The sequence below is a fragment of the Neltuma alba genome, unplaced genomic scaffold, assembly GCF_004799145.2.
Source record: "Neltuma alba isolate B1F8T4 unplaced genomic scaffold, ASM479914v2 tig00011559_pilon, whole genome shotgun sequence".
NCBI lineage: Eukaryota > Viridiplantae > Streptophyta > Magnoliopsida > Fabales > Fabaceae > Neltuma > Neltuma alba.
This window is the reverse complement of record NW_021636217.1, coordinates 154,473-167,685: the sequence shown is the minus strand read 5'-3', so window position 1 is coordinate 167,685 and position 13,213 is coordinate 154,473. Positions and strand designations below refer to the sequence as shown.

Here is a 13,213-nt window from a genome sequence, read left to right as displayed (position 1 = left end):
CACCAGACCTCTTCTGGCATGAGGAATCTAAGAGAGCCATTAGTTAGGCAGCTATGTGAGGAGTTTGAGGCCCAGTTTCAAGCTCGTGAGGCCCATGTTAAGGCTCATGAGGCCAGGATGCAGGCCAAATATGAGCAGTGGATCAAAGCTGCTAATGCGATGATAGAGATTGTCTGGCGAAGGGTAGCTCCTGATATTCCTACTCCTGTGTTGCCTGGTATTTCCATGGACAATGATCTTCTACCCCAACTGCCCCAGCTCCAGCCTGAGCCCGAGCTCGAGCCCGAACTTAAGCCGGAGCCCGATGCGGATGATGATTTTGTGGAGTTGTCATAGAGGGCCGATATTTTTTTTTTAATTTTTATTATCAATCAAACTTTTATTTATTTATGGATTACTATAATTAATAATTGAATTTTAATTTTCATGCGATTCTAAATATTTGAATTAGTATTAGCATTTTTTATTATTTAAAAGTTATTCGATAAAATCAAACATAAATTAAATTTATTAATTAAATTAAAATGTAACTATTAAATTGGAAATTAAAATTAATAAAAACAATATAATCAAGTTAAAGTAATATATAATTCAATTCTAATTTATTAAAATAGAAATTTTTAAATTTTTAAAAAAGAATATTTATATTGGATAAAGAAAATAATATTTTAGATTTTAATTAAAGGTTTATATTCAATTCTAGATAGTTGAATTAGTATTAGCATTTTTTTATTACTTAAGAGTTATTCAATAAAATCAAGCATGAATGAAATTTATTAATTAAATTAAAATGTTACTATTAAATTGGAAATTAAAATTAATAAAATCAATATTTATGTTGGATAAAAAATTAATATTTAGTGGCAGTTATAATTTGCAGCAGTTATGAAACCACTACAAATTTTTTATTTGAAATGAAATTTCCCTCTACTACTAATATTTGCAGCGGTTTAATTAACTGCTACACATTGAAAAATTGCTGCAACAATTAGTAGTGGTTTACTAAACTACTACAATGGTGAAAATTTGAATTTGGAGCCTCTCGTTTTGTAACGGTTATTTAACTGCTACAAATATTTTACTGTTACGATTAGCAGTAGTTTATCGTTTTGCTACGGTAATTTAATTGCTACAATTTTTTGACTGTTGGATTCAGCAGTGGTTTTTGAACTTTGTAGTGGTCATTTAACTGCTATAGATTGTTGACCGTTGCTTTACTCCTTTTTAACCATCTTAAACGTTTCAAGCCCCATTTACACTTCCATTTAAGCTTTTCTCTAAAATCTTTCCCTACTCTTACTTGCATAAGTCATGGATCAAGTTGCCGTGTATGTCCCAACGATATTTGGCTTGATTAACCTCGTTTGTAAAATTTGCTTCAACGCATTCAACTACTAATGGTAAGCTTCTTTGTCCATATCCTAAATGCAATTTTAGTAAGTGGCACCCACATGATATTGTTAAAGACCATTTAATTTTGAAGCCTTTCCCACATACATTTTGGTCTTTCTATGGTGGCAACACGATATGATTACTCACTCAACTCCTACAATTTTCCGAATGGGAATTGAAGTGGAGGAGTCTGACCCTATCAATGACGCTGTGCTTGATGCATTTGGGATTTATGAACGCATATCAAATGAAGAAATAAAGGGACCTAAACCAGAGTTCATAAGAAATGAAGTTGTTTGAAGTTTTTTTGATCTCATGGATGATGTTGATAAGCCTTTATATCATGGGTGTACAAAGTACTCAAAGTTATCATTCATGATAAAGCTATATCATATAAAATGCTTATGCCGTATCACAGACAAGGCAATGTCAATACTCCTGGAATTATTGGCAGACACATTCCCTCATGTGAATTTCCCATCATCGTTTTATAAAGCAAAGAAGATGATTAACAAGCTTGGCTTAAACTACATGAAAATTGGTGCCTGCTCAAATAATTGTATGTTATATTACAGAGAGCATGCTAGCATAGAGACTTGTATAAGGTGCAAGACATCTAGGTATAAATCCATATGGAAGGGAAAAAAGCAAAAGAAGAAACCTGCAAAGATTCTAAGGCATTAGTTGCTTTAATATTAGCTTAAATTTTTTTATAAATTATGTCATTATTAAATTAATAATAATTGCTTTCATTTTCTTTAGAAATTATGTCAATAATAAACTAATATAATTTTTTTAATTTTTCTTTAGAAATTATATCATTAATAAGGTAATAATATATTTGCTTTATTATTTTTTAAATTATTTTATTACTTCAGTAATATATTTGCTTCATTGTTTTTTTAGAATTATTTTGTTAATTAACTACTATATATTTTCATCTTTCAATTCTTAGGTCCTTTCCTTTGAAGCCGTGCCTATAGAGAATATATATGTCATCAAAAATGGCAGAGCATATGCGGTGGCATGATGTTGACAAAAATCCAGACGGCAAGTTAAGACATTCACGAGATTTTGAGGCATGGAAAGTACTTAACTTAGAGTTTCTAGATTTTGTTGCGGATCCTAGAAATGTCCAACTTTTATTGGTGACCAATGGTTTTAATCCCTTTGATAACATGAGCACCAATTATAGTATATAGCATGTGGTGTTAATTCCATATAATTTCCCGCCTTGGATGTGCATGAAACCGAGTTCTTTTTTACTGTCCATGATCATTCCTAGCAAGAAAGCACTTGCAAATGATATAGACGTCTACCTATAACTATTGATACAAGAATTGATTGAGTTATGGACTACTGGTGTGGAAACTTATGACTCATATGAGAAAAAGCTTTTCAACCTTCGCGTAGCGTTAATGTGGACAATTAGTGATTTTCCTAGGTTGGGAACATTATCCGGTTGGAATGTACATACGAGGTTGGCTTGTCCTGAGTACAACTTTGACTTCGAACCTGTGCGCCTTCCACATAGTCGAAATGATGCTTTATGGGTCATCAACAGTTCCTTGATTCGAAGCATAGATTTAGATTGCAACGGAATTGCTTCAATGGTAAACAAGAAAAGAGAGACCCTCTTCTTAATTTATCTGGCATTAATATATTTCAACAGCAAGAAGGTGGATGATGTTGAGTTCGACAAGATTGACGAAGTTGAACGAGGTGGATGATGCTCTCATGGCAAATCGGATGGTCAGCCAATGCAATGGCAGAAAAGAAGTATCTTCTTCACCCCTTTCTTATTGGAAATTAATTTGATTCGCCACAGTCTTAATGTCATGTACATCGGAAAGAATGTGTGTGATAATGTGCTATACATGTTGCTCAACAAACCCAAAAAGTCTGTTAGGAAAGATTTACATGCCCTGGGAATCCGTCCAGATGCTTGGCCTGATGATAATGACACGTTACAACCAGCTAAATTCACATTGACAAAGCAGAACAAGGATATCTTCCTGTCAACATTAAAGAAAATAAAAGTCCTTGATGGATATTCCAGCAACATCTCAAGGTGTATTGATCTGCAGGCTCGAAAGGTTACTGGGTTGAAGAGTCATGACTCGCATGTTTTGATGCAACAATTACTTCCTTTGGCACTTAGAAACACGCTCCCTCCTGATGTCTCCATGATTTTAGTTGAGCTGTATTATTTTTCAAAAAGTTATGCACGAAGGTTTTTATACCAGAGGAGCTAGATCAACTACAAAATAAAATAATTTTGACGCTTTGTCATTTGGAGATGATATTTCCTCTGTCCTTCTTTACCGTCACGGTTCATCTTACAGTCCATCTTGTTCGAGAAGCAAAACTTGCTGGCCCAATTCAATATCGATGGATGTACCCTATTGAAAGGTGTGTTATATTATCTCTTTCAATTTTTCACATTTTTATCTCAATTATAGACAGTTATTAATCATTAATTAACTAAACATGCAAATATTTAGAAAAATTAAAATTCTATGTCAGGAATAAGGCATGGCTAGAGGGGTCAATAGCAGAAGGTTATGCTAGAGATGAGGTCCTAACTTTCTATTCCAGATACTTTGACAACATCGAGACAACTTTCAATCGGCCCCCACGCATTGACGATTACCCGCCGGGTCCTTCCAGTTTGAGCAACTTCTTCCCCTTGTTGAGAAACCAATTGGAGTATTTGAATACTTCAAATTGAATCCTACCGAGAAATTATAAGCACACAGACATGTCTTGATAAACTACACTCAAGCTGAACATTTTCTTTAGAAAGTTGTACACTGGTTTTCCTTTTTATGTTTACAATTTCTTCACCATTACCTTCTCTAACAAATAACACTATAGGAAATTTAGAAGATATGTCAGGCGGCAGCTAAGGGTTCATGCACAAACATCCGTTGAGGTTGACAAGAGAGTCCACAGACAATTTTCGAGTTGGTTTACACATCGAATACGTAATGACAACAATCCCCACGTAGCTAAACTCAAAAGTCTTGCATATGGTCTGTTTGATGATGCCAAGATGTTTACTGCATATAATGTCAATGGGTTTAAGTTCCGTACAGTAGTATGTGATCAGGGTTTGGTCACACAAGACTCTAAAGTTTTTGGCACATTCGGAATGATGAGTTATGCTAGTACTAGTGACAATGATGTGCGATTTGGAGGCATTCCTTACTATGGAAAGCTGATTGATATTGTTGAGTTAAATTATGAAGGACTTTTGACTATCACTCTGCTCAAGTGTTGCTAGGCAAGTATGACAACTTCACGTGGACTCACTGCTGATGAATTGGGCATCACATCTGTTAATTTCTCCAGGCTCATTCCTACAGGAGAATCTAAAGATCATGAGCCATATATTCTTGCCTTTGAGGCACATCACGTTTATTATGTCGAGGATAAGAAACAAAATGATTGAAGTATAGTGGTTCACCTCAAGTCACGAGATATTTATGAGATGGTTGATGATGGTAATGACATCGTTTACGACAACGAACCCTTCCAACCAATAAATTTTCAAAATTTCTTCTCCAAAGGAGATGACAATTTACAAATTGTTAGGTATTTCTTTTTTACATATAATTTTGGCTCATTTTTGTTATATTAATTAACAATATATGTTTTAATTTTAATTTATGTGTGTCATAATTATTTTTCATTATTTGACTTTATATATCTCCTTTCCGGCAAGGTGATGAAGACTAAATTTTTAACAGTTTTAGTAAGTTTTTTATTTTTTTACAAAATTTTAATATTTGTAGCTGTTTTATAATGGCTATAAAATGCAAATAAACCGTTACGAAATGCAAATAAACCACTACAAAATAAAACCGCTACAAAATGAATTCAATCACTACAAATGTCACTGGCTCTTTATAAATACCCCCACTTTTCCTCTTATTTTTCATGCCTCTCCTTCTCTCCTCCTCTCCTCTGATATTCTTCATTTGAAAACCTCTCCTCCTATTCTTTAATACTCCTCCTCTCATTTTCAGATTGTAAATTTTTTTAACTGTTTATTTATTTTTATTTTCTCATAGTATTTAATTTTAATTTACTGATAATTTTTTATTTTTTCATGCAGGATTTATTTACTTTTATTTTCTACTCTTTCTAATTTATTTCTTATATTCATAAATAACATTTCAAAAACTTTTTAATTTTTATAATTATAAAATTATAGATCTTCTGATAATATTTATTTAATACTTTAAATATTAGTAAAATTTCCTTATACAACAAAAATTTGAATAAGATTTAATTAAAAATTTGATAACAATTTAATTTCAAAATTATATTTGAAAATCATATTTAATTTATTATATTTTATCTTCAAAATTTAATTAATTGCAAACCTGGAAATAAAATTTTTTTTAATTTAATGTAACATTTGTAGCGGTTATAAAACCGCTACAAAAAATAAAATTAAATAATATTTTTATATTTGTAGCGGTTTATAAGCACTGCAAAATCCTCTCGGTGACATCATTTTTTTTGAAAATTTTACCACTTTTAGTTGTTAAATAACCACTATAAATTTTGCTGGCAAATTAAATTTTTTGATTCCCACCAAACAAAAATATATGCCGACACTTAGTAGCGATTTTGTTAACTGCTACAAAATTTCAAATTTCATTTCTTGCCTGCCCACATGCATTTTCAAAGTGATCTCCTTCATCATGTTATTAGTAGTGGTTGTATAACCGTTACAAATTACTGTAACAGTTTACTATCTTGCGTCGTGATTCATTTGAACCGCAACAAATCCATTTGTATCGGTGGTTTTTGTAGCGGTTGCCATAACCACTACAAGTTTCAATTATAGCGGTTAAAACTGCTACAAATCACCTATTTTAACCGCTACAAATTATTTTTTTTGTAGTGCCTTTATATAAATTTTTCAATCTTTTTATAAGTAGGATTTTAGAAACAGAATTATAATTATTAACTCACTTTCCCAGAAAGCTCTTCCGCTTTCCAAACTACGAGAACATTCATTTTTCACCAAAAGGGAAAAATCATTTTCTCTATCGTCGGCCACACAAGTTTACTTTATGATATGTTTTGCAAGTCGCATCACATTATGAAAGAATAAAAGAAAGAGGAATGGAAATTGAAATGGAATGAAATGATATTACCTAAAACCTCGTTAGATATATTTTAAATAAGACAAAAAAGTATTTTTGCATAATTATGCTTCATAAGGAGTAGATGATAGAATCGAAGCCAAATATGATATGAATTGACCAAATTATCTGATCTTTCATAGTAAAATATCAAGTGAATCATTTTCTTAATATGCGGAAACAAGTTTGAGTTGCTCTCTCTCTCTATATATATTTCGTAATCGGCATATAGCTCATTACACACGTAAAAAAAAAAAAAAAATTTGTGACAAAAATTCTTAACATGAACGCTTATTAAATGATCACAAATTCATTGCAAATCCCTAATAATATTTTTTGTTTCCTTGGTCGCGCGGACTTCGTTATCTCCACGAAACAATTGCAGTTCTCTCAATGTTTAATGAAATGGAAAGGGAAATGCCATGAAATTCATGTTCAGTAAACAAAGAATTTCATCAGATACTACTGTACATCATTTTCGTTTTCTTTAGTCAGCTTTCTTGTGAAGCAAATATGGTACTAATTTTTTATTAATAAATTTTTTTAATCACATAGTTTAATAAAATAAAAAAATCCTAAAAAATTACCTCTAAAATTTCAAAATCCCAAATCAGGAATGATTTGGAGTTTTAAATTTTAAAAAATTTTTTTTGGATTCTCCCTTAATAAAATAGCTTGTATGTTGATTCATTCATTAGAGCTCCTACACTTACTTTTCCTATGGATTCATATTGAATTTCACATGGAGGTTTTCTCTAGTGTCTTCATTACGTAATAATGAAAATTCTAATTATGAAAATTCTAAGGACGTTATTAAGGATTAGATTTACTACTCTCATTTTATTTATACGGGGAAGAGAAAAGACTTTTTGTTGGTCCTATCTATAGGAAAGTGAGATAAATCTTTTATATATATGTACAATTTTGCTCTTTATTCATTATTATGTTGACTTTGTTTAGGTAAAATCTAATGTATATTAAATAGGGATAAAGTTAAAAAGTTGTTAAATTTTAAATAAGAGTTAATAAAATTTAAATTTTTTTTATTTGTGTGAAACATGTTAGAAGTGATTTATAAATAAGATTTTTTTGGGACAAAGACTTATAAATAGAATTAGAGTGAGTACTTATGTGATCTCCTCATCTTGAAAAATTAATTATCAAGTGTCACTTGGCGATAACATAGTAAAAAAAAAAGTACTTATCTTTAAAAATGAATTTATCATGAAACATTACAAATTTATAAATTTGCATGTGAACAATCCAAATTTGACTTGACCAATCATTAATTTCTCAATGCTACTCATGGTTGGCACTTTTTTTTCACATATTTTTTTTTTCTTTAAGGAACTTGTCATATTTCGTACACAATTATATCTCATAATATCTTAACTTTCTACATATTATTATTTAAATTTAAAATTTTAAAAAAATTCAAATATGGTAACTTCTTAGCCCATCATTAATAATTAAGCAAATTTTAGGAGGCTATTTTAGTCAGTAAACTTTCAATCCCAAAATTAAAATTGCAACACGCCGGGGGAGTGTGGTACTGGTCAATCCCATGAATGTAGTATTAAACAATCCCAAGTATTAACAAGTAGTCAAGTATTCCTCCAGTCCTAAATATAAGACCCCCTTTGTAGTATAATTCACACTACAAAAAGGGTCTTATATTTAGAATTATAGGAGTATTTTGTACCAAACATGTCAAATTGAGTTATTCCCTATCTCAATTCCAATCTCAATCCCAATTCCAACAACCCATTCCCACGTACCAAACAGAGCATTAGCAGTTGGCATTAGCTGGCATTAGCAAATAATTTATTCAAATAAACGAATAAGAGGCGTTCCACAGGAATACAAAGACGAGAGAAACAAGTGCCAAACACCCCTGCGCATGTCTAAAACATGTCAAATTGAGTTATTCCCTATCTCAATTCCAATCTCAATCCCAATTCCAACAACCCATTCCCACGTACCAAACAGAGCATTAGCAGTTGGCATTAGCTGGCATTAGCAAATAATTTATTCAAATAAACGAATAAGAGGCGTTCCACAGGAATACAAAGACGAGAGAAACAAGTGCCAAACACCCCTGCGCATGTCTATATGGGCGCATCTATAGCATCCTCTACACGCATTCCCCATTCAAACTGCAACTTCAGATGAGAATGAAATGGAAGTGAGAAAAACAGGGCGGCATTATATGTCGAGGTTCGCTCCGCTTCGGAGCTCCGACTCCTCCTGGTCTCTTCCGCTGATTTGACTCAATCCGTCATTCCCGATGTGCAAGGTACAAGCTCATGTCTCCTGCGGCGTCCATTGGCGAGAGCGCGGGCGGGAGACCGTAAGACGAGTCAAAAAGGATGGAGGAGAGGGAAGGGGGAAAAAGGTCATTTCATGGATAGTGTGTGAGAGAGTGACAAAGTGTGTTTTCTTTGTTCTGTGTTGTCAGAAAAAGCAATGAAGGAGACACTCAGCGGGAGGCAGGGAAAGGAAGACTCAGTTGACAATTGTCCATTTGGTGGGACCCATGGAAGAAACCTAAGGGACATTTGGTACGATTAAACGGTGATGATATTTGACCCAAAAAAAAACAGTGATGATATTTTTGTTATAATACCTAAAACTTTTTTTTAATGTTATAATGGATAAAACTTCATCCAAAACTTAAAATATCATAACTTCCTAGGCCAATGAATATTCAATGAGACAAGGTACTTAAATATTTCAGAAGTATCTAAGAAGAAGCATATAGTATTTGAAAGTTATTGTAGTTCTTGTATGCCTTGAAAGTTTTTTTTTTCCATAACAAAAATACAATGGCTATTATCTACTATTAAATTTGATCGTTAAATAATACAGTTTGACTAGTGTCTTTAACAATCAAATTTAACGGTAGATAACAATTCAAGGCAGAAAATATACTTCCAAAATAAAACTTTCAAAACATATAATAGTTTAAAAAAAAAACTTTCAGGTGTTGGGATTTTTCTTTATATATACTTCCAAAATATTTAAGCACCTTATTCCAATATTCAATAATATGTAGGATGATTTTTTTAAGAAAAAAAGGAATAATAATAGGAAGTTAGAAGGTGTCGAGGAAAAAAAAAATTGAAAGTATCATACTCGTGTTTTTTAACCCGAAACGAACGTGCAAGCGGGGCACAGCATAAACGTGTGCCTGTATTCCATTGCACAAAAATAAACGTATCGTAGATTTGTTTGCAGCTTTTTTCCAAACAGCCCGAATTTGAAACTGGAATGTCCTTGTCCGATGTCTCGCGTCGAAAATACAAATGAAATGATATTTCATCTCGTCCCGAAGTTTCAATTTAAAATATTTGTTATTGACAAAATCAACTAAGAGTTGATGCTTGCCAAGTAATTTATCTTTCTTTTTTTTGGGTCACCAAAGAGTTTCTATTTTGTTAAATTACCATAAATAATATTTATAAAAAATAATTTTGAAAAAGACAGTTCTATAAAGACTATATCACATATTATTTTGATCAAATGATTTGTTTTATTCATACAAGGAACGATGGCAAAATGGGTAAACATTAAACAAGAATGGTTGACAGTTTTAGACTACTTAATATTTTGCCCCAACCAAGCTACTTAATAAACCCTGACACAACAACTTTCATTTATTTGAACAACAGATATTAAAAAAAGTAAATAAAATAAAAGACTTCACAGAGCTTGATATTTCTTCCAGCATTAGAGTCTCCCACCAGCTTAAACCTGCATGAAAAATAAAAAGAAAAGACAATAAATAAAATCATCACAAAAAAGTGTTAAAACTACTTATTAATTAGCTCTTTAATCTTTACAGCCATTACTTATCATCCTAATAGATTAATGATGAGTCTACATAAATGCTTACGATCTTTAAAATTTATCTCTTATTGTGTGGGTGTTTTTGAAACCACGTGAGAAAAAGTTCTTTTGTACTTTACGAGATAAAATTTCTCACACGGCATAACATAAGATCACTTAAAATATGCCAATCTAAACACTCCATGTGTGTTTAATTATGCGACGAAGTGAAATTCACTTTCTTGATAAATAAAGGTTTTCATATGTGGAAGAGAGTTTTCCTATTCTCATATTAAACCAAATGAACCAATCCCTTTGTTTGGTTTGAGGAGAATGGAGGAAGGTGGATGGAAAAAAAAAAACAAATTTTGATGAGTTTAATTCAGAAAAATAAACAAGGGGATCATAAAATTTTGATAGAGAGAAAATGTAAGAAAAAATTAGTTGAAAACTTTCAACCCCACTTCCTACATTATAAGAGAGAGAAAATGAACTCATTAGAATTTTTCCATTTTTCTTTCTCACGTCATTCCCCTCGAACCAAAACAAAGGGTCAAGAAATTCAAAGTATACAAAAATACAATAAAAGTAATAAATTACCTAGCATATGAATGAGTTGTAATCACTCAATTTCAGCGCCGCCTCGCAGCGTCGTCAAGATCAGGTTTGTTGCTCTTCCCTGGGTTTGAAGGTTTTGCGGTTTCATGATGGCTGTCACGACGAGTATGTCGTGCAAGGTTTTCTTCCTTGCTCTTTGGGCTTGGAGCATGAGAAGGGTTCCCGTAGGAATCATCCTTCTTCGCATGGTCGCAAAGCTCTTTTGACCCTTTTTGAGAACCGCTCATTTTGCCTCAACAGCAAAATAGAAGAACACTAAATATTTTGGGATGTATAATGTATGTCTGTTTCTTCCTAATCTTATTTTGCCCTTTGCCTACATCAATTGTGGATTTATATGTTGCCCTATTTATAAAGATCTTGGACGTGTGTGCATGCAAATGGACATTTTTGTGAAAATGTGTTTAAATTTCTTCAAAGTTTGATCAAAATTTTCTCAAGTTTTGTTCGATGTCTCCCAAGACTGTTGCATTTTATGGAAATGGTTTGCTGAAGTTCACCTATTCACATTGTTAAATGTTAATGAAAAGTGCGTGCAAATTAAACGAAAAGCTTTCAGAAGATGTGGAACAAATTATTAATGTAACAAGTGGATGCAGATGAAAATTCTCTGAAAAATGCATCCAAATTTCATCAAAGTTGTATCAAAATTGTTTGAAGCTTTCGTAACATAACGCAACAAAAGTTTTAGAAGGTTTATGAAAGTTTTATGAAACATGATATCATCGACTTAAAGTTTTATCTAGATAACTTCTAATATAACGTTAAGTAATACGTTTATCTCGATATTAATACTTAAATTCTGTAATCCATGTGGAAATAAAGTTTTAGAAGCTTTGATGTAATTATTAGTACACATTGTGTGTATCAAACCGGTTCTACAAATGAAAATCCCAAATGAGAGAAAATTGAAATTTTCTGAAAGAGTTGACTCCCGTAATCGCGCAGGCAAAGATTTATGAAACGTTATTACTATCATACTACAACTTCTTTCCTTTTTTTTGTTTTTTTATTACTATATTACTATAACTTCTCCTACCACACATGTTATGAAATTATTAAGACGGTGTTTTTGAAATTTCGTGAAAAAGAACTGTATATTTTTTTCCTAAGCAATTCAAAGTTTGAAGATTACATTCCCTTTGTATAAATTTTTTAATCCTTTTTATAAGTAAGATTTTAGAAATAGAATTATAATTATTAATTGACTTTCCAGAAAGCTCTTCAGCTTTACAAACTACGAGAACATTCATTTTTCGCCAAAAGGGAAAATCATTTTCTCTTCAGCCACACAAGTAATGTTACTTTATGGTATGTTTTGCAAGTCGCATCACATTATAAAGGAATAGAAGAAAGAGGAATGGAAATTGAAATGGAATGAAATGATATTACCTAAAACCTCGTTAGATACATTTTAAATAAGCAAAAATGCATTTTTGCATAATTATGCTTAATAAGGAGTAGAAATAAAATCGAAGCCAAATATGATAAGAATCGACCAAATTATCTTTCATAGTAAAATATCAAGTGAATCATTTTCTTAATATGTGGAAACAAGTTTGACTCTCTCTCTCTCTCTCTACATATATATATATATATATATATATATATTACGTAATCGGCATAGCTCATTACACACGTTAAAAAAAAAACTTTTGACAAAAATTCTTAACATGAACGCTTATTAAATCATCACAAATTCATTGCAAATCCCTAATAATATTTTTAGTTTCCTTGGTCGTGCGGACTTCCTTTTCTCCACGAAACAATTTCAGTTCTCTCAATGTTTAATGAAATGGAAAGGGAAATGCCATGAAATTCATGTTAAGTAAACAACGAATTTCATCAGATACTACTGCGCATCATTTTCATTTCCTTCAGTCAGTTTTTTTTTTTGTGAAGCAAATATGGTACTAATTTTTTATTAATAATTTTTTTTAATCACATAGTTTAATAAAAGAAAAAAATCCCAAAAAAAATACCTCTAAAATTTCAAAATCCCAAATGAGAAATGATTATAATAAAAATGAGCTGTTACTAATTATATTCTTGAAAACTTGTAATGCCTTATTCTTTTAAAAAGGGGTTGGGTATCACATTATCATATCCAAATATATTCAATTAATAAGGTTTAAATAATACTTTTATCAGGACTTGAGTATATTAATTTAAATGAGGAGCATCATTATTAAGTGAAATTTTAATTGAAGGCT

The 13,213-nt window shown here is 31.6% G+C and overlaps 1 long non-coding RNA gene across 1 annotated transcript; it reads right to left on the bottom strand.

Annotated features, from left to right (window-relative positions):
* Positions 1-10,040: 10,040 nt before the first annotated feature.
* LOC114714979 (uncharacterized) lies at positions 10,041-11,256 on the bottom strand. Its single transcript, XR_003737507.1, has 2 exons — positions 10,983-11,256; positions 10,041-10,307 (listed from the first exon to the last, which is right to left on the bottom strand). It is a non-coding gene; the product is annotated as an uncharacterized LOC114714979 (long non-coding RNA).
* Positions 11,257-13,213: the final 1,957 nt, after the last annotated feature.